Here is a 22,628-nt window from a genome sequence, read left to right as displayed (position 1 = left end):
TGTTATTATTTCACCAACATCTGCAAAACCGAGGTCATTTCTCTTTTAAAATATAGTCAGAAAAATAGCAGAAATAAGCCTATTTTGAGAGCTTGTGTGGTGAAGCAAATTCCACTAAACAAAAGAGAGTCTCCGGATTGGAGCAAGAAGCATCATATTTTATCACCTGAAACTTCTGGGTGATGAGGAACCAAAGGTGTATGAGCTTATTTCCTGAGTGGAGTTTAAAATTATACTTGATAGATTTCTTTTGGTATGAATTAAATACACTAGCAATCTTGATTAGGCCAAATGTGAATTTCTAAGAAGTATTTTCCCTACTACAGCTTCGTACGATGGCTTTAAAAAACCATGCATTCGTTCTTGGTATGCTTAGTGACTTGACTCACAACAAAAATTTTAAGTATCTTTTTCATCTGTGCATTTGATCAGTTTTTAAAGTTAATTGGTATGGAAACCACTTAGGTATTAAAGAGCATCAACATCAGAGTTTTATGATGTAGAGTCTAACTTAGATACAGAAACATGACAAGACTTTACCTCTTAGTATTAAGTAAGTATAAAATTCTCTAGTAAATTAAACAGTAAGTGCACTCTGTCTTGCTTTATAAACTCTCCTTTATGTATTGCTAGTGAATTTTGTCTCCAATTAATATTCCCTTATTATAGGGTGATTCTTTTTTGGAAACTTAGGGTTTTGCTTACGATGCTTTTATTTTTTTCTTTTGACGATGTAGTTTTTATCCTTCGTACTGGATTTGGGTATATTAGGGAAAGGAAGGGAAGCAGTGAATTAGTGAATTCTAAGTGAATTAGATCTAAATACTATATGCTTTACATATAGCTCCTTTTTCCCCCCTTCATATCTGTGTGACCAAGACATGGGTATACCTGTAGTTCCTTCAGGAAGTGTCTTTGAAGTTTCCATTATAACCGTGGCAGAGCCTGACTGGCTGGTCACCAAACCTGTATCCTGTTCTTCTGGGGCTCATAGTTAGATTGCATTTCACAATCCTTCCTGTAGTTCGTGAGCCATGTGGCTGAGTTTTAGTGGATGGAATGTGAGTGGAAATGCTGTGTGCCACATTAATGTTTGACTCCTAAAACCCTCCCATGGATGACCCTCCATGTCTTCCCCCTCTTGCCGGCTTGAAGGAGGGTAATCATGGTGGCCTTTCAATCCTGTTGTAAATGGTGGGCCATTGGTTAAATGGGCTTGGGTTCTTGGATTGAGAGGAGCCATCCATCAGGACCCTCATTTTGACTGTTATTGTGAATAAGCCACTAAGCATTTTAGATTTTGTTTGCTACAGCAGCTAGTAGTACGTTAACAAATAGAGATAGAATTCCTGGCTGTAAGAGCCTCCCATTCTAGTCTGAGAGATAAATACATCAAAACAATGGCACTTTGTGGTGAATCATTAGTAGGGGATCACAGAAGACTTGAGAGGCAGGATTATACTTAGACTTAAAGATAAGAAACAATAAGCCAGATACCTCTCTATGTCTGTGAAATATTAATGTTAGAAGTTAGAACTTAAGTTAGAACTTGAGTCTTCACACAGAAGGCCTGTGGTGAAGATACCTATGAAACAGTGACTGAGAAGGGCCATGAAATTAGCATTCAGATCTTCCCATGACCAAGTGATTTCATTTTAATATTATTTCCATATATAGATTCATTTAATTCTTAAAATAACTAAGGAAGGTCACAGGACAGGAATTATGGTGTCCATTTTACAGGTGGAGAAACCAAGGCCGACTTTTAAGTGGTGTATCCAGGGATACATAAACAGGAGAGCTGAATTAGTGTGCTGAAGGAGAGTGGCCATGGATTATTGGGTTATTATTGGATTATTGGGATTCCCGAGTAAAAGACAAGTAGCTCAAAATCCTCTTCCTGACATTTACTTTCTTTGTCTATTCTTTGGCCTTATCTAACCTTGGCTGGAAAAGTTATGTTTCAATGTTATCATGAGAATTCAATGAAACGAAGTATGTTAAAGTGTACTGTACTTCTATAGCCCAGTGTTCTTTTCATGTTATCATATTACCTCTTAACCTGTAGCTGTGCTTCTCTGTGCCCCTCATTCCCTCTTTTTTTGATACTGGCTACTGCCTTATTGCATAGTTGGTGAAGCTTTGGGAAAGATCCTCTCCCTACTGGTCTGCTCTGAACACTGTGGAAGGGCAAGCTGAGCCACTGGCTGAGCCGTCCGACCCGCCTTGTGCATGCCTGGGGTTTTCCCTGCCGTGCCGTGAAGGCTCTCCTGCCAGCCCCAGTCTGTTCAAAATGGAGAGGCTTCTCCGTAATGATCGCTATGTAGCCAGTCTTTGTCAAACAGTTCTATTATTTGCTCATTAACATGAAGCAGCAAAGGATAAAATTATGATGCCTCTAAAGCTGTTGTTTGGTAGAGATGACAGTTTCTGTTTGGATTGCCTGTAGTTAGCTCAGGGAGAGACACTCGGTACTCAAACAGAAGGATATTTCCAGTTTGGGGAAAAAAGAACAAGTTCTTTAAATGCTTTCTGTAGACATGACTACTTTCCATGCGCTTTTAGGAATTTTTCTTCCTAGATCTCCTAAATTCTCCCTTTTCTTTTGCTTATCTTCTCTCAGGGTATTGAAAGGAAGCCACTTGCAAGATTTTATCTTACGGTTTTAAATTTAATTGAAATTTGAAAAACGAAAAATTTGCAATTGAAAAGCAAATTGAAATCTTCCTCATCAAATAGATGCTTTAAGTAGTAAGAAAATTTGTTCTTTTTATAAATTTTTGTATATAAATTAACTCAATATGATCAGTCATGCCTTTCTTATCTCAGAGCATTTTGGGTATGTATAAAAATGAAGGCCAAATATCTAGACACTTGAGGTGAGTCTCTTAGAAAGGACTCAAATGTTTCATAAAGAAACGTAAATCAAGTGGAGCTGCCCATCTGGCAGTTGGAATGCCACCTTATTAAACTCAAATTTGCACTTTGTGTGGTAGAGGTGCTATTTAATAATGACTAATACCATCTCATCGATGTTCATTGAAGGTTGGTAAGTATCTAAAATTGCAGTAATGGAGACACACTTCTGCAGCTGAGTATGGTGATGTTTTCTCTGCTAGGTTCTGTGCTTCAATTATCTGTGTGCGCTTAAGACAGTTTTTCACACCAAATGCAGACATTTTCCAATATTTATTATTTATTTATTTATTTGCTGCCATCTAGTTGTGTTGCAACCCAGACACTCAGTCTGAAGAAAAGGGAAAATATTTGCTGCTTAATCAGACTGCTGGGAAAGTTTTCTTGGGCAGCCACAAGGTTTTTAACATATCGGGGAGAGGGGTGGAAATTGAAGTCAGCTGTTTGACCCGCATTTGAAGAGAAGCCATTATTCATTGACATTAAGTGATAGGTAGATTTTCATGTACAAGGTGAAGGTGAATAAATTTCAGACTGATCAGTGGGTGTGGGCCAGGGGTTGAGTATCAGGGACTTGGCCTTGATGTATCATTCCTTTTTAGCCTGCAAGGGAACTGTTCTCTCCCACTAACCGGATCTTAGCCTAGAGGTTTCCCTGCTTTCTGATGTCACTAGTTTACCTGAACTTTAACTACGGTTTTTAGCTTGCATGATAGAAGTCAGCTGACAGAGCTCTGATGTTTAGGACTTTTGATAGTTTTTTTGGCTGGGTGGGGGCGTTGCTTTGAGCAAGTGTTAATTTTCCAACTCATTAGTTGATTTTGAAACCAACTACTAGTGACCAGAAATGGACTAATTCTTAATCCCTATTCTATAGGCTCAGAAGACACAATGCTCAAGAAGATAATGCCTGATACCTTCTCTCTCTCCTTTTTCTTGGTGTTTTAGTCCCTCATGGAAACATGCCTCACCCTGAAGTTGACAAGATTCATATCCCCATGTGCTTTTTTAGAGAGACTTAGGTGCTCCTCATGGGGGCCTGGATGATGACTTTCTGACTGACAAGACAAGAAATGAGCTATGCTTTATGGCTAGTCATTCAACCAGTATATGTGTACACACACACACACACACACACACAAACACACACACTGCATGCACACATACAGAAATTCTTACATCGATACTCTAATACTTTTTACTTTATAAAATACAATGAAAATAGTGGCCTGAGATCGAGCCCCAAATTGGGCTCTGTGTTCAGCTGGAAGTCTGCTTGAGGGTTCTCTCTCTTTCTTTCCCTCTGTCACTCCCTCTTCTTCCCTTCTCTCTCTCTAAAATAAATAAATCTTTAAAAAAATTGTAGGGAGGGGCGCCTGGGTGGCTCAGTGGGTTAAGCCACTGCCTTCGGCTCAGGTCATGATCTCAGGGTCCTGGGTTCGAGTCCCGCATCGGGCTCTCTGCTCAGCAGGGAGCCTGCTTCCCTCTCTCTCTCTCTCTCTGCCTGCCTCTCCATCTATTTGTGATTTCTCTCTGTCAAATAAATAAATAAAATTTTAAAAAAAATTGTAGGGAATCATTAACACCTTTAAAAACCCTTAAATATTCATATTTGCTTCATGATACTTTGTCTTAGTGATCCCTTCTCTTCAGAGGTGCTAACAATATGACTTTTTTTTCTTTTCCCCCGAAACTGGATAGAAGTGAATAGGAGGGTATAACAAATATGTTTATGGGAAACCTTACTTCATTACCTGCTATCATGACTTCTTTCCTAAAATAGATTTTCCTATTTTTTTTTTCTCATAAAGAAAAGGGGACAAGGGGTGGAACTCCTTACTCATAAGAAAAAAGTGAGAGAAAAGAAACAATATGGGCCTAGTACTCAAAACCCAAATACCTAAGCATATCATATGGAAAATATTTATGATAGTACCTCCTCACCAACAGTTTACTATAAATGGAGGGTGTTCATATTCTGGTCAGCTTATTTTCTCTGATAAAGAAGCATCTCAAAGAAAATTTTAACTATATTGTTATTTGGTTTAACTTTTAAATAGAAATTTTGTGTCTAAGTAGACACAAAATAGAGTATGAAATAGTTACTCTTAAATTCTGGAGAGATAATTTTTATTTTTTTATATTTTTAGGCATTAACTAAACTTGATCTACTCAAATGAATCCAAATTGAATTAAAATGTTTAGTTCTAAATTCTTTCACAAGTTTACATGGAAAAAAGGGAAGAGTTGTTAGCTCATCAAAAGTAATACATTTTAAATTCTTTCTTCAAAAAGACAGTAATTGGGACTTTAAGCTAAAATGGGCACAGATCATTTAGGTGAATGAAGATGATGTCACTCAACATTGTAAACAAAGGGCCATTCTGGAATGACAGTTACCCTGTTGTGTACATATGTGCTTGCTGTGTCCAAAGAGTATATACACGTATGCCTAGAAAATCCTTCCCTTTGTTTCTAATGTAGTGATTTTATGTCAAGAAGAGTATTATAAATAATTCTGAATTGGGCTTCTCAATAATAGTAGGCAGTGCCTGTCAAACACAAAAGAAGATTTTCATCCTGAGCGGCCATGAAAAGTTTTCTCTTCCTTTGATTTGATGGTGAAGAGAGGAAATCAGGAATCCCTTTTGTCATTGCTACTCCCAGGAGAGGGGCCAACCTCATGACGAATCAGACACACAGAGGAGAGAGTCAAAAGAATCTCAATAAAAGAAGCCAAATCCCGAAGGCTTTAGAGGCCTCTGGATCAAGCGTAGCCTGAAAGCACACTACCCCTGGACTATTAAGGATCCTGAGTCAACGGTGTTAACATTTTTGCCGTAGAGAGTTTGGGTCAGGATCTCTGTTCTTTGCTATCAAAAAGGCATCACACAATGCTATGATAAAATACCTTGGTTGGTGTTTCCCACCTCTTAGCTTTACCTACAAGCCCATAAAGAAGGCATGACACTGAGGAAAGTGGAAGTTTGTACAGGTTTTCATGGGGTTGCAGTTGTCTGCCTCTCTTATCTGCCATTGATGAGCCATCCCAAAGTCCCATTAGTCTATTGTATAAAAAGTTTTCTGACTGCTTACTGGTTACTAGTTGGTAGAATTTACTCAGGGCACTCAGGGAAGTAGGAAGTATTCAGGCTCAGGCCTTTGAATGTCTTCTGTTTTAGTTTCTTCAGCAAAAAGCCTCTTTGTTCATTAGTATCCACAACAACAACATACACTCTTTGGTGATTTAAAATTGACCGCTTTGATAGGTCGACTTATCAGTAGGGGAGTGGGGCCAGCATCTTTATTCCCATTTTACATATGAGGAAATTCAAGCTCAGAGAAAGGGAGACCATTCAAGGTCAATCCACAGGAGAGGGAGATCTTAAACCTATGTCTTCTGCCCACAAATTCCACACATGCTCTCTTAAAACTAACTGGTTTATAGCCTCCATTTGGTCCACAAAAGGAGCCTTGTGTTGGGGGACAGGAGGCCAGGGGGCTGCCCACTGATTGTGTGATCCATTAAATATTGTTGTGACAATGGCTTAGCCTCTCTGAGCCTTGATTTCCTCATGCTCTTCCTACATTACGAAGATATGAGAGTGAAATGATAAGCTTTGAAAAATAACATAATGTATATATGCAAAATAATATTAAAACATTTTCTTCTCTATATTACATTGCTACTCATCAATTCAAAGAAGTATTATAATCTGCCTATTCAAATAATTTACACCCATGTTAAAATCAGAGAGCAGATGCTGCAATAAAATTAGTTCTGGCCCTTGTCTAAGGCCCTTAATGAAATCAGCTCAAGCCTGATAAATTAAACAATATGATAAAATATTTAATTTTGCAATCTTCTCTGTGTTTTCATTTGCTTAATTGCTTTTGCTTATTTTTTCTCTACTTCAGTTTATTTTGACTAGAATTTGTGTGAAGAAAGAATTCTTAATGAGATTTTTAAAGCAAATTCTTTGCTCTTCAGTGATGTATGAGAGAGGATGAAAGTGAGATGTAACAAATATACAGTATAACAAATAACATCAGTTATTTAAGACCATTTGTGGGATGGCAGATTTTGGAAAAATTCTCTTAAAGCTGAAACAAAAGTATATCTATTTTTATTTCTTATAATGTTTTCAAGGTGAATTATTTCTGGCTGCCTTGTTTAAATTGTGTTCTCCAAATTATTTATTTATGTGGGTGTGAAGAATGTAGAAATTAGGCCAATATGTCCATCCATATTGGATACTGGTCAGTGTTGACTGAAACCCCAAATTAGGAATCTGACAAATTCTCTGGCATTTGGAGTTATTTGAATACAAAGATCAAATTAAATCACATATAACTGGTTAATCAAAATGGCACTAAAAATGGTTTTTAGACTCGTAATTCATTGTTTAAAATTTTAGTATCATTTAGAATGGTTGATGCTCAAAAGTAGAGGTTGATTTGAGACTTGAAATACTTTCTGATCAAATAGATTCTAAACTTGCTCAAGTACATGTGTCCAAATCTGATTTTATACCTTATGGATGTTCAACAAATAAAAAACATTCATCCAACCCCTTCAGTACACCATACAGAATTTTTATGTAGATCTGCCAGTGTAAGTTATCTGTGTCCAAGAATATGTCAGATGCATTTACCATGTCTGCTGCTGAGCTTTGACAGTAGCTGGAAATTTGACCATGTCTCAAAGATAATATAATTTGAGCATATTATTTCCATATTATTCATTTGCAATTCCTTAGAGAAGGAAAAATAATTAATGTTTCTCTTGAGTTGTGTTATATGTACCTTTGCTGTTGTATTTATGAAATCCTTTCTTTTCTTGGAATCAATACAGGTGAAAGCAGAGGGAAAAGACAAATATTTGGGGAGTTTCCACTTACTTTTATATTCCTGGAACAAATTAGTTTTCACAATTGTGCTGCCCAAACACTATTGAATTATACAAACAGGTTCAATTTTAGAAACAGTTCCCAGATACATTTATTATGACTTTTGTAATAGTTCCCATTATTGAGGAGTGCATGTATATGTGTACATATTTGTAAGTGTGAGTACGAGACAATAGGAAAGAGAAGTAGAAATAGTACTTGAACCTAGAAATGATATTATTGTCAAAATATGTGCCAGGAAAGCCTATGTACTTCCTAGAGGAAGGCCCCAAGTTTAGATCTTAGTTCTCTAGTAGCCATCCTAAAGAGGAATGCTAAGTAGGCTTAAAATGTAATGTCCATAAAACAAGTTTTCAATAAAAAGAAAATTCTTGATCCTGACAACAGGCAAGTTTCTTCCACATGTCATTGTTTGGGAGAAATAAAAATTATAAATCACACAACTTTTTAATTGCTAAATAAATTAGAATAGACACCTTTCCTTGTCTATGGTAGCAAGCAATGCATACTTTAGTAGCCATTGAATTGGGGGGGGAATGTGACATAGAATCATCATCAATTTTCTTTGATAAATTATTGTTTAAAGCACTGAAAAAAAATCACCTCATTCACTAATGATACCATAAAAAGTGAATACTTAGGACACCAATAATATTTTCTAAATGTTGATAGAATGAAACACAGCTTGACTATTGCAATATTCTGCTTTAGGTAGCAGTATAGAATTATGAGATACAATATCTTTTATTACTATAGCTCTCCCTCACTGAATACCCACTTGATCTCATTATCTTTTAAAAATCAATTTATCAGGTACCTACTATGACACATTCTGGTTACAACAACCGTGGTTGGGAGGAGTTCTTGTTTTATTTTCTGAATGAAGAAAGAAGGCTAAAAACACTAAGTAAATTATCCAAGATTTCACAGCTGCCAGGTATTAAAACTGGCATAGGAATATAGATTTTCTGACTCAAATTCTAGTATTCTTTTCATTATATCTTTTCTCCCTTGTCTCAACAATTTTGTGTACTTTTATAAAACTGTATTAAATTATCATGTTAGTCTGCCCAGGCTGCCATAACAAAATACTAAGATTGAGTGCCTTCAACAACAGAAATTTAAGTCTTACACTTTCAGAGACTAGGTGCTGGCAGGGTTGGTTTTTATTCCAAGGCCTATTGCCATCATCTCATTGTGTGTTCACAGACCCTCTTTTTGGTGTGCAGGCGGAGAGAGAAAGTGAGAGACTGCTCTCTGATGCCTTTTCCTGGAAGGGCACTAATCCTATGGGATCAGGCCCCACTCTTACAGCCTTAATTAGTTCCTTCAAAACCCCATCTCCAGATAGAGCCCCATGCTGAGTTAGGACATCAGGATATGAATTTCTGGGAGATACAAACATTCAGTCCATAATAATTGTCAACTCTGAGAAACTTCATGTAGAGGAACGCAGCCAGTCACTCCTTCCTCATTCGTGTGCCTGGGACATGCTTGGTGGTTTGTCTAGGCTCAAGGGCTTAGGTTACTACCAGAGCAGGCTTAAGTGAGCTACTGCCATCCAGTGCAGTCGCCTGGCACTCTAGGTTGATGCTATAGTCTTTGGAACTGGAGTGACTAAGGCCCACGCGAAGTCTCCGAGGGCAGTTGTAACTCATAAAAATGACAACAGTAACACTTGGAACAAATGCCATGTGTCAGATACTCTACGACGTGCTTTGGGTTTATTGAATTCATTATGTCTCATTGAATTCTCACAATTGAATGAGGTTGGTAGGTGACATTCGGTATTATTACTTACCTTTGTACTAAGATTTTTGTAGTCACAAGCTAGTAAATGCTTGATCTGTGATTTATTGGAACTGGACTGTCTGACTGCAGTGCTTTAAATACTGCCCTCTTTTTCCCTTGTAGTTAGCATGTAGACTGGCATCTTGATAGTCAGTGCGGTAAATGTACTCTAAAACTGCAAGAGGTAGGAATATTCATGAACAACTCCAGGAGTGCCTTTTTTTTTTTTTTTTTTTTTAAGGAGGAGAGGGTAAGGGCGGAGGGAGAGCGAGAATCTTAAGCAGACTTTCATGCCCAGCATGGAGCCCAATCTCACAATCATGAGATCATGACCTGAGCCAAAATCAAGAGTCCAAAGGTTAACTGACTACTCCACCCTGGGACCCAGGGATGACGTTTTATATCTAGAGGGCTGTTGGAGTCGACATTGCCTTATTTGTCTTGACCATTTCTTAGGTAGAAGTTTGCTGATGTGTTGCTTCTGGGCTTCAAGTTCAGGAGCCATCTTACTTCTCCCTGATTTTCAATGATCTTCTCATACACACACATACACACGTAAATAATATATATATATAAATATATATTTATATATAAATTATATAAATATGTAATATTATATTATAATGATATTTATATATTTATATAAAAATATATATATTTATATTTGGCAAAAGTATACATAGACTCAGCATCAAATTTCACAGGTTTCAGTGATGAAAATGACAGCTTCAATCAATAAGACAGGAAAGTGAGACTGAAAAACTAGAGAAACCAAGTTAAATAAAGATTTTATTGTTTACTTTTAGGTCGAGACATTTAAGCTTAACTCTTGATCAGTTAATTTAGTTACTGTATTGAGATGAGATCTTTAAGAAAAGTTAACACAGTTAGATGTTTGTACTTATTATTTGGTAAAAAAAAAAATACACATTTCTGTTAACTTTTTTCCTACCTAAAATTTTTAACATATCATCTAGCTTTCACAAATTTATTTTTCTTTAGTTTGGTAGCTGAAAAAGAGCCAGGAATTCTAAAACTAATCCTTTTTTGAGGTTTAGGATGCTCAACTTTCTTAAAATCCACTCAGGTCAGTCACTCAGGTTTGTTTTTTTTTTAAAAAGATCTTATTTATTTATTTGACAGAGATCACAAGCAGGCAGAGAGAGGAGAAAGCAGGCTCCCCGCGGAGCATGTGGGGCTCGATCCCAGGACCCTGGGATCATGACCTGAGCTGAAGGCAGAGGCTTTAACCCACTGAGCCACCCAGGCGCCCCAGTCACTCAGTTTTAATAGGTTTCTGTGTCCTTGACTGTTGGATATGGTGGTACACAGGCCAAGATCCCTTCCATGCTTTATACATGAGAGTTTATGATGCTCTTTTTCAGTCATTAAGCAAGCCTCATGCTGGGGACACATACACACACATACACATGGTGAATTCACACCCATTTATTAGTTCATTCATTCATTTATTTACATTTATTCATTTAATCTTTTCTTTTTAAAAAGACTTTATTTGTTTATTTGAGAGAGGGAAGGAGAGATGGGGGAGAGAAAGAGCATGAGCAGGGAGAAAAGGAGAGGCAGAGGAAGAAGCAAACTCCCCACTGAGTAAGAAGCCGGATGCAGGTCTTGATCCCAAGACCCTGAGATCGTGACCTGACCTGAAGGCAGTTGCTCAACCAACTGAGCCACCCAGGTGCCCCTCATGTAATTCTTTTCATCATTCACTCAGCTGACAAGTATCTGTTGTCTTCCTACTCTGCCAGCTGCTGTCCCATGTTCTGTGAGACAGTCACATGGCTGTTAAACTTTCAATATATTTCAAATGTGTTTGAATATACAGTTATTTCAATAAGATAACAAATCCATATTCCAGGTATTAACTAATAGTTTGATCATCTAAAACCCAGTAAGAGTTGTTAAATCAATATGGGTCAGTGTTCCCGTTTACAGTATAAGAGACTTCTTCAGCCGCAGTTTTGAAAAAACAGTAAAAAACAAAACAGAAGAGTATACAATTTTTTTTTAAGATTTTATTTATTTATTTTACAGACAGAGAGATCACAAGTAGGCAGAGAGACAGGCAGAGAGAGAGGAGGAAGCAGGTTCCCCACTGAGCAGAGAGCCCAATGCGGGGCTCCATCCCAGGACCCTTGGATCATGACCTGAGCCGAAGGCAGAGGCTTTAACCCACTGAGTCACCCAGGTGCCCCCAATTTTTTTAATTGTCTTAAATCTACTGTTCATAAAGAGTGGCTTATAGTTCATTAGCCTCGGAGTTTGATTGAAAAATAAAGGATAAATGTAATTGTTTATTGTATTACTTGATATGATAATATATTATTTGGATATATTTATCAACTTAGATAAATTTTACATGTATTCTGGGGCAAAACCCTCTTCTTAAATAACCTAAAAACAAAGAGTGTTCTTCCTAAGACTGTTAAATGTCTAAGAACTCAGACAAATGGATGTTTAAACTTATGAAGCCTTCACTAACTCTAGCTCCCTCTCCTACCCTCATCAGCCTTCTACTTTTCTGAGTAGGTTCAACACATCTTCAGGGAATTTCTCCATTTTTCCCCCTCTCTCTTTAAAGGGTTCTCTCTATTTAAAAGGTTCTCTCATTATTTCTGTTGTCCTTCCAGTCTAAAATTGAAAAGTTTCCATTCTTGATGCTGAAACGGATCTCTTAATTTATGTTTTTGAGTTTGCGCTTCTTTCCTACTTTTCTGAGAGTTTATCCCACTAATTATCTTATGACTTGGATCTTTCCCCCTTTCCTTCTCATCATCCTTGTCTTAAAACAGACTTCTTAATCTTGAGTTTTTTTCAGACTACATATTTGCAGAAATTTGCCCCAAAAGGGATGGAAAGATATAGGCTCTAAATGTGAACTTGTTAAGTGTTTCTGTGATTGTGGCAGTGTGCTTAGAACCTCTACTGGCTTAAGCCCCCATGTTGCATCACCACTTCCTCATATCAGGGAGATCATATGATAGTTGTCTTTCTCCGCTTGACTTATTTCGCTAAGCATGATACGCTCAGACCTGTACCCCTGGAGATAAAAATATATGTTTATAAAAAATAAAAAATTATATTTAAAAAAAAAAAAGAATATCAATGGCCAAGATAAGCAGGAAATTATCCAATAACCTCAATATAACATGAGAAGTCTGTCTTCTAATAAAACAAAATCAAACAATAAAAAAAAAAAATCACCAAAAGAGAACTAGGAAAAAAAAAAAAAGAACCTCTACTGGCTCTCATTATCTACCAAATGAAGCTCCTTTATCATCTGCCACCACCTTCCCTTCTCAGTCCCACTTCCATTACCTCATTATATCGAATATGCCAGTCACAGTTTCTCCAGCATCCCTGGCCCTTCCCTTTTGAACAGTATGTTCACATTAAATGCCTTTTCTTTGCATCTCTGCTTGCCAAATCCTAGCCTTTCAAGGCCCAAGATCATGTTTCTTAAAGACAGTTTTCCCAAACTATCTTTTGTTTCTGTGAATCCGCAATTCCACTTTATGTACCTGTTGCTTTTCTAACTTGTTTATGTGGTTTTCTTGCTTATTAGACAGTAAGCCATTTGAAAACAGGAATTTTGTCTTACTTATCTTTGAATTCCACACCTGAACATTATTCTTAATTCAGTTTTTCTTGGTAAGTTTTATTGAAGTTGTCTAAATGTCAGATATAATATATGTTTTTTATGTAATGTATGATACTTAGATTACATATATATTGTAAGTAAATCAGTAATATCTGGATTCAAATTCAAATAAATATGAAATTTACATTCCAATGATATTTTATTTCATTTCATTAGTTTATAAAAGCTTTGGGAAAAATGTCATTTGATTGTGTGAAAGGGCCTGCAGGTGGAATTCTGGAATTATCTGACAGAGTTTACCCAAGAGGATCTTATAAATGCCTGCTTGAAACCGTGGGGATTTTTCTAGCCTTACACTTTGTGGGCAACAATATATTCCAAGATGGGGCTGAAAATATGCCATCCAGAGTTTATCAAAGTGTCAGGGGAGTACCTGAACAACCACATAGCATAGATAATTTTAAAGGTTTTCTGCTTACTTCCTTTGGGTAAAACATGGCTTCTGTTTGAACCACGTACCTCTGCTGAGGCTTGCTTTGTTGTTCAAGCCCTCTTTGATCATATGCTTTCTTGAACTCTGATAATAACTGAATGAGGTTCAGAATATTTGCTGTGTGCTAACATTATGTCCTTTTCCGAAGTCTGTGTGCCTTGCTAATCCAGGACAGTGCTAAATCAAGATGTGCTCTTTGACTTACTGAGGTTGCTCACTTCTACACTGACACATGGGTCAACTTCCTCACTCTGTAAGAATTTTCAAGAAAGGAGATAGAATTGATTATTTCAGCTGCTCAGTTATTAGAGGCAGACAGGGCCCATCCGGTCAGGTGTTACATATGATATGTCATAGGCCTTGCCTTGATTTTTTTCTTCAGGGATCTTTATTGTGGGTAGACATAATGTAGGGAACTAAGATGATTCTTTTTCTCTCCGACTTGAGAATTGGTTGTAGCATGAGATACGAAATGAAATTCCTATTTTCAGTTATACATTCATTGCTTCTGGTATTATTTCCATTCACATGGGAGGGTCTACTGTGAGAGATGGATTTTTCCTTCAGACAAAGTCAGCCTGTTTTATGCATTCTTATAAAATAATGCTTATTTTACTATTTGTTTTCTCTATTCTCTTTGTTCCCATAATCCAAAGTTAACATTGGCCTTGATGCTAATCTTGGCACATCCAAGAGGAAAAGTTGGAGAAGTTGGAGAAGGAATCATTACCTTACTTGTGTTTACCTGTAGCAACCAAAGAGTAAGCATAAGCACTGGAAAAGGTAAAATTTGAGAACACAATATATTGAAATTACGACTTTGCTGTTGTATTTCTTGTTAGAGTAGAGTAGCCAAATAGTCCTCCTCTGGTTTTATCCTCCAAATATTTAGTTAGGGTAAATATTTAAGAAAGCTTGGCAGGAAGTGGTTATTTACCTACCATAATAACATTAAGAGATAGAATAGTGGGAATTGAAAGAAAGGGGAAAAAAAAAGAATTGGAATATAAAAATAAAAATGTTCACAACCAAGAAAACAAAAAAGATATTTTTATTTTAATTCCAGTATAATTAACATACAACATTATATTAGTTTCAGGTCTACAACATAGTGATTCAACAATTTTATACATTACTCAGTACTCATTGTGAAAAGCGTACTCTTTTTTTTTTTTTTTAAAGATTTTATTTATTTATTTGACAGAGAGAGATTACAAGTAGGCAGAGAGGCAGGCAGGCAGAGAGAGAGAGAGGAGGAAGTAGGCTCCCTGCTGAGCAGAGAGCCCGATGTGGGACTCGATCCCAGGACCCTGAGATCATGACCCGAGCTGAAGGCAGTGGCTTAACACACTGAGCCACCCAGGCGCCCCTGAAAAGTGTACTCTTAATCCCCTTCATTTACTTAACCTGTCCTCCCACTGATGTCCCCCCTCTGGTAGCCATCCGTTTTTTCTCTGCATTTAAGAGTCTGGTTTTGGTTTATCTCTTTTTTCCTTTGTTCATTTATTTTTTTTCTTAAATTCCACATGAGTGAAATTATACGGTGTGTGTCTTTCTCTGATTTATTTTACTTAGTGTTATATTCTCTGTCTCTAGATCCATTTATGTTGTTGCAAATGGCAAGATTTCATTCTTTTTTATGACTGAGTAATAGTCCATTATATGTATATATCACATCTTCTTTATCCATTCTTCTGTTGGTGGGCACTTGGGTTGCTTCCATATCATGGCTATTGTAAATAATTAAATAATGCTGCCATAAACATAAGAGTAAATATATCTTTTCAAATTAGGGTTTTCATATTCTTTGGGCAAATACTCAGTAGTGGAATTACTGGCATTATCTGGTAGTTCTAATTTTTACTTTTTGAGGAACCTGCATACTGTTTCCCACAGTGGCTAAACCAGTTTACATTCCACCAAGAATGCATGATGGGTGATGTTGAGGATCCTTTCATGTGCCTATGAGGCATCTGTAGGTCCTCTTTGGAGAAATGTCTGTTCATGTCCTCTGCCCTTTTAAAATTGGATTATTTGTTTTTTTGTGTGTGCTGAGTTGTATAAATTCCTTCTGTGTTTTAGATACTATTTATCGAATGTGTTATTTGCAAATATCTTCTCTCATTTAGGAGGTTGTCTCTTAGTTTTGCTTATAGGTACCTTTGACGTGCAGAAGCTTTTATCTTGATGTAGTCCCGGTAGTTTATTTTTGTTTTTGCTTCCCTTGCCTCAGGAGACTTATCTAGAAAAATGTTGCTATGAATGATATCAGAGAAATTACTGCCTGTGTTCTCTTCTAGGACTTTTATGACTTCAGGGCTCACATTAGGTTTTTAATCCATTTTGAGTTTATCTTTTGTGTGCAGTGTGAGAAAGGGGTCCAGCTTCATTCTTTTGCATGTTGCTATCCAGTTTTCCCAACACTATTTGTTGAAGAGACTGTCTTGTTCATTGCATATTCTTGCCTCCTTTGTCAAAGATTAATTGACCATAAATTCTTGGGTTTATTTCTGGGCTCTCTATTCTGCTCTGTTAATCTATGCATCTGCTTTTTGTGCCAATACCATACTGTTTTGATTACTATAGCTTTGTAGTAGATCTTGAAATCTGGAATTGTTATACCTCCAGTTTTGTTCTTCTTTTTCAAGATTGCTTTGGCTGTTTGTGATTCTGTCAAATTTTAGGATTATTTGTTCTTGTTCTATGATAAATGCTATTGGCTTTTTGATGAGGATTGCATTAAATCTGTGATCACTTTGGGTAAAATGAACATTTTAACAATATCTGTTCTTCCAGTCCATGAGCATGGAATATCTTTCCATTTGTTTGTGTTGTTTTCACTTTCATCAGTTGATAGTTTTCAGAGAATAGGGCTTTATACCTCCTTGGTTAAGTTTATTCTTAAATATATTTTTTTTTTTTGTGCAAGAAATCAGACAAGAAAAAGAAATAAAAGGTAAACAAATTGCTAAGAAAGAAGTAATACTGCACTATTTTCAGATGACATGATATAGAAAACCCTAAAGACTCCACCAAAAAACTACTGGATCTGATAAATGAATTCTGTGAAGTGGCAGCACACTAAATCAATATATAGAAATGTGTTGCATTTCATTTCTGTACACTAATAATGAAGAGGTAGAAAGAGAAATTAAGAAAATAGTCCCATTTAAAATTGCACCAAAAATAGTAAGAGTTTTAATCATACAAAACATCTAATTCTTCTTGCCCTTTTGAAAAAAACAAGGCAACATATACCATTCTGACAGAGAAATAATAGTTGTGGAGATGGGGTTACCATATTTCTACATGCCTCCTTGGTGAAATTGTGTTATTATGAACCAAAGAGCATACCTCCATTGGCTATTAGTGAAAGAGCTATCCTTACTTTGGGGAAAGTGATTGCATAATTTTACTTAAAATGCTTAATTTAAAAATTTTTTCATTATAACAACATAAGAAACTTGATAACAGAAAATAGCTTTTGCTGGAAAATTAAATAAATTTAAAGACAAATAAACATTTTTGGTTTGGATATGAAATGATGGACTACTTGTAGAAATTGATTATCTTGACAACTAATTTTTCTACTATTTACTCATTTTAGGATAATTAAAATTTTCATTGTATTTATTTTATTTTCTGTAAAAATTGTTAGCCAGTTCAATGGGAGCATTGGTTTTTAGCTGCTGTTATTTTCTGTTTCTTTGACCAGTTAGTTTTAAAGTATGGATGATAATCGTTTTCCCTCATTTAAAGTTCAGTGCTATTTATTCTTCATTCCTTTTAATCTGTTTCTGCAATAAAGGACAGATTAGAGGAAGTAGTGTGGAGAGTGGGAAATAATTGACTTGAAGTTTGAAGACCTAAACAATAGCCTCAAGCCATCATAATGACCTGTTAGCTCCTTAAGGAAATCTTTTGATTTTTCTGGTTCTCACCCTTTTCTTCTGTTAGTTGACTGATGGATTGAATGATTTCTGAAATGTTTCACAGTACTTATTACTCCCTGTGTGATTTAGAATAGATTCAAAAATTAATGATGATAGAAGTGGATAGTTATATACCTGCTCCTGAAACAAGTTAGGTATGACTTATTTGATGTCAAATCTGTGATCAAGAAAACAAATCTCAGTTACAACTGTGATCTTGGAAAATATAACATGTGCTTAGGAATCACATGTGGGGAGAAGTTTGCATAGCCAATACCAGATGATCTCAGTCCAGATGCAGAGTAAGGACTGGAGAGCACTATTCGATACTGAATCATCAAAGAAAGGTTAAATTATGTTCAGGAGACTCTAATTAACTCAAGAAGAAGCCTCATATACTTTGGAAAATAATCACTAGCAGATGTTAAAACAAAAATCATTTTCTCTGTAGTTTTCCCTAACCATAAGGTTGTATTAACGAGAACACCTTATTCCTTAAGTAACTCTGTGAACTAACTTTTCACCATTCCTAAAAACATATACAGTTAGAGAAAAACTGGAATGATATACCAGACAAGTGTATTTATTTCTCAAACTCACATTGAGAACTGTGTAGTTTTGTGTATTAGCAGAGTTTTCTTTGAAGACTTACTCAATATCTATTCCTCACTAAACCTTTCCTAGTTCTCTCAATAAAATTGACCATTCCCTCTTTTGTGTTCTCCCTGTACTATATTTATATTTGACATAAGTCAAAGCACCAAAAACACTCTGACAACTAATTTTTCTACCTTTTACTCATTTTAGGAAAATTAAAATTTTCACTGAATTTATTTTATTTTCTGTAAAAATTGTTTGTTCATGAATATCACCCTATTAGGCTCTGAAGTCTTAAATAGAGAGCTTGCCTCTCCCTTTCTGTATTTTGCTAACTTAGCCCATTTTCTGGTACATAGTGGGCATTGACAAACGCCTAAAAGTGTCATTAAATAGTGACCAAAAAATCTAATTAAGGAGACTTAAGTTATATCCCTAAATCACATGCGCCTACTTTTTTGGTTGTTTTGAGTAATATTAATTTACACAATGTTCTATTTTGTGTCTTGTCTGTGCTCCAGCAGCAGCTACATGCTGAGAAGCAGCAAAGACCACAGGTAGCTCTGGGATCATGTTCACAAGCAGTTTCTAGAACCAGAACCCTAAGCAAAAAGACAAAATAGGTGAATTTGATTCAGTTTGCCCCAACTTCCTTTTGTGGAAACTCCCTTTTCCCACACACATTTTGTGACTTTTCAGAGCCTCTGCCTTGTCCCAGTAATTAATTGTTCCATGTTCCAAAAATTACTACCTTTTCCTTTTCCTATTTGTATCTCTTTAACCCTTTTTCTTCTTCTTTCCACTTCAAACCCAGCCCCAACCTTCACTTTGATTTACAAACTGCTTCCAAAGATCTAAGCTTATAATCATCACACCAATCAAAGTGTGTGTGTGTGTCTGTGTGTATGTGTGTCTGTGTGTGTGTGTGTGTTGTCGTCATGTCATCATGTGTGCCTGCCTTCTCTACTACCTCCCAGCTACCTCTTAACCTTGCCACACCAGACACTCCGAAGTGGGCCCATTTAGAGCCTTTTTTTTTTTTTTTTTCCCTTTTTTGGGTGGGGAGAAGATGCCTCTCTTCAAGAATCTGGAGGAATTGAAATGTATCATGAGCATGCATTTCTCTTTAAGTACCCTTCTCCCATCTCTACCTACTACTTTGGAATTTCTTTTACTACTATTGAATATAAGTATCTCTTCTCTAGTGTGTGAAGAGCAGTGTTCATTCTTTTAAACATGTCATATTTAAACGCTTCTTTTAAATGAGAAACAGAAGGACCATATCTTGTTTCCAGTCCTATTTGCCATTTTTCATAGAGTTGATGCGAATAATAATTATTTTTAATAGTGACAACTCTCATCTAAAATGCAACTGGTTTATCTTATCAGCTCTTCTAAAATTATGATCTAGTGTGCATTTATTTAACCTAAGGGGGGGAAAAAAAAGAATGATGGAAGGTACTTATATTTGCACAAGGAATTTGCCAATGAAGCTTTAACGTTTTGCAAGACTCATCAGAAAGTCATATTAAACTATTAAGTCCTAACTTGTCTCAAAATAATTTGGAAAATATAGAGATTGGAAATAATGAAAAATCCTACCAGTAATGGATATTTAAAAACATATCTATCTATCTATCTGCCTACCTATCATCTATCTATCTATCTATCTCGTCTATCATTTACTACCACAGCTCAGTGTGTTCCTTGCTTGGCTTAGTGACAATACCTTATAAGCATCCAAGAATAAATATCTAATGCCAAGATTTTTTAAGAGTAGAAGGGTTGAGAAACCACTGGGACAGAAACAGTAATGATCAAATTTTCCAAGTATTTTTTACATGCTGGAGATGGGGGAATTGGAAAATATTTTTGAGGAACTCTCCTGTAAGCCTATAGATGACAGAAAAATCAGTCTGTACTTCGTAAAGTGAAAGATAATTTTCACCCCCTATTTAGGAAAGAATTTTAAATGATGTGGGGTTATTTAACAAGATCCATTAACACTTCCTGAATTAAAATTGTTAGTTTTATTAAATATTAAAGTTTCATTGCTTGATGATTTCTTATGAATCTAATAACCGAAAAGCAAAGTTAAAGAAATGAAAATCTCTCCTCTTTTGTTCCATCGTTTAAGAGTATACTGTGTGAAGTCTTGATTTCCAGGGAACATAAGCATAAGTTGTCACACTACATTCTCAAGAACTATTTGAGGAAAGATTTGTCTTGTATTTTGATAAGGAGACAGGCCCCAAAACTCATTTAAAATTAATGCAAAAATCATTTTCTGAGATGGTTATATTCAGGTCTTTATGGTAATAGTAATAACTGCCTCCTTTGTAGAAGCCGTTACTGATTCTAATTTACAACAAAATTATTTGTGTACAGTCACCAAAGTTGGTGTCATATCTTTCATGTTAATATCACCCAGATCTTTGCCTTAAAATCACACTAATTACCTGGAAGTTTCGTTAAGGTAAAATGGAAGTGTAATATCCCTGCCACTGATTTTTTTGTTTTCCAAGGGAAAACCAAACATTGAAGAGGTCATGAATTGTAAGGCATGTCAAAGAAATTTCAATCTTATTGAGGGAAAAAAGGGATGTTCTCTAATCTCAAATTCCAAATATTTGTGCATGTTATGAGATAAGTGTTTCCTATTTCTAGTAGCCATAGTCCTGGAAAGTTAAGCCTGGAAAAGCAGATTCAGAACTGGGAACATTGCCCTGTCACAGCTTGTCTGAGGGATACTCTTGTGCTCTGTTTTGCCTGTGGAAGCTGTTGGCAGGAATGAGGATTTCTGGGATTGGGAATGGTTGGGTACCTATCTATAGTTTGCAACTCAGTTGGAAGGAGTGGGTGCCCATGCTGGCTTTCTAGCGGCTATGTTCTTCTTTTCCTTAATTACCTCTTAAGTTCAGTGACTATGGGATTGTCAATCATATGTAGTCACTGAATACTGCAAGTTATTGTTCCCTGTAAATAGCTGTATCTATAGATTCTTGGCCCATTTATGTCATGGGTGAATGTTGTTTGGAGTGCAAAATAGCTCAGTGATTTATTAATTTTTTTTTTTTTTTTTTTGGTCTGGAGGGTTGCCATGCTTTACTTTAGAGTTGGTCATATTGCCAAAGTATAGTTTTTGTGTGTGTGTTTTTAAAGCACTTTAGATTGTTTTTTTTTTCTTTAAAGAGGTGTTATTTGGTTTGTTAAAAATATAGATACAGTTAATTATCTTATAGAATATATGTCTTTTCCTTTCAGTATTTAATCAATCATGCTCTTTGGCTTTGATGAAGCTTTCAATTTGGAGAGCAGTAGAGCTTGTCAAGTGTCATTTTCAGTACCAGCAAATGGTTGATTTGAGGCAAGGAGAACAAAGTTTTAAAAAGAAAATAAATCTAGCATTTGCTTAATAATTTGCCCTTTGCAGCAACAGAATCTTATCTGACCACCCACATTCATCTGGCTGCTGACGAGGTTCTTGCTTCAATTGCGGAAGCTCTTTTTGTACCTTTTGTGTCTTTTGAGGAACCAAGTGGGCCTACTTGCTTATAATGATTCAGATCTCAAAGCGCACAGGGGGTCCGGAAGTGATACTGTGGTGGTGTGGAAAGGGGGGACGTTAAAGCGAACTACTTCCTTTGAGCACTTTGAATGCTCACATGAAGTAGGCCTGGATTAAGGCACATTTTGCCATGTCTTGAATCTTTAGTCCTTCCTATGAGACTCTAACTTGTCTGGAAGAAAAAGCAATATTAAAAAAAAAAAAGGAACAAATATACAATAACCATCTAAGAATAATATAATAATACTTTTATATGGCCTTTTGTATAGGGAAGTAAACCGTCTTAAAACGGTTGATTAATCTACTTGGATTAAGTAGTTTGATTGACTTTCCATGCATTTATTTGGATTAAAGTTGGGTAAATATTAATTCTAAGTATGAGAAAGTCCTTTCCTTTATTTCTTGTTAAGTCTCAGGATTTTAGTGTGGTTGGTTTTGGCTTCCTATTTCAGAAATTAATTTTAACCCAGAACATAACATTGCTGAAATAAACTATAGAAAAGAATTCGCGACGAGGTTATCTGAGATTTCATCCTTTGGAATTTCTTTGCTGATATACCACAGTAAGTTTTATAAGACTCTCAGCTTGAAGGCGGGACTGTGTCATGCACAGCCAAGGCATAATTTCTAGTTCCAATATGTTAAGATATAACCCTGCCATTATTTTCCTAATTGCCCCCACTTTTGCTGGTATAGGCAATTCTCTTTTGAATACAAGTATTTGTTCAAAAGATTTTAACTATGTTAAAAGAGAGGAAATTTTTTTCTTCAGGAAAAAAAAAATGTCTTCTTGAGAGAT

General features: G+C 36.0%; 1 protein-coding gene across 5 annotated transcripts in view; it reads left to right on the top strand.

Moving 5' to 3' along the window:
- HIVEP2 (HIVEP zinc finger 2) overlaps positions 1-22,628 on the top strand; it is a 196,225-nt gene that overhangs the window by 143,485 nt on the left and 30,112 nt on the right. The window lies entirely within an intron of this gene.

Source organism: Mustela nigripes, chromosome 5 (assembly GCF_022355385.1).
Source record: "Mustela nigripes isolate SB6536 chromosome 5, MUSNIG.SB6536, whole genome shotgun sequence".
Classification (NCBI taxonomy): Eukaryota; Metazoa; Chordata; class Mammalia; order Carnivora; family Mustelidae; genus Mustela; species Mustela nigripes.
Note: the sequence above shows the minus strand (reverse complement) of the source record. Positions and strands in the feature narration are given on the sequence as shown.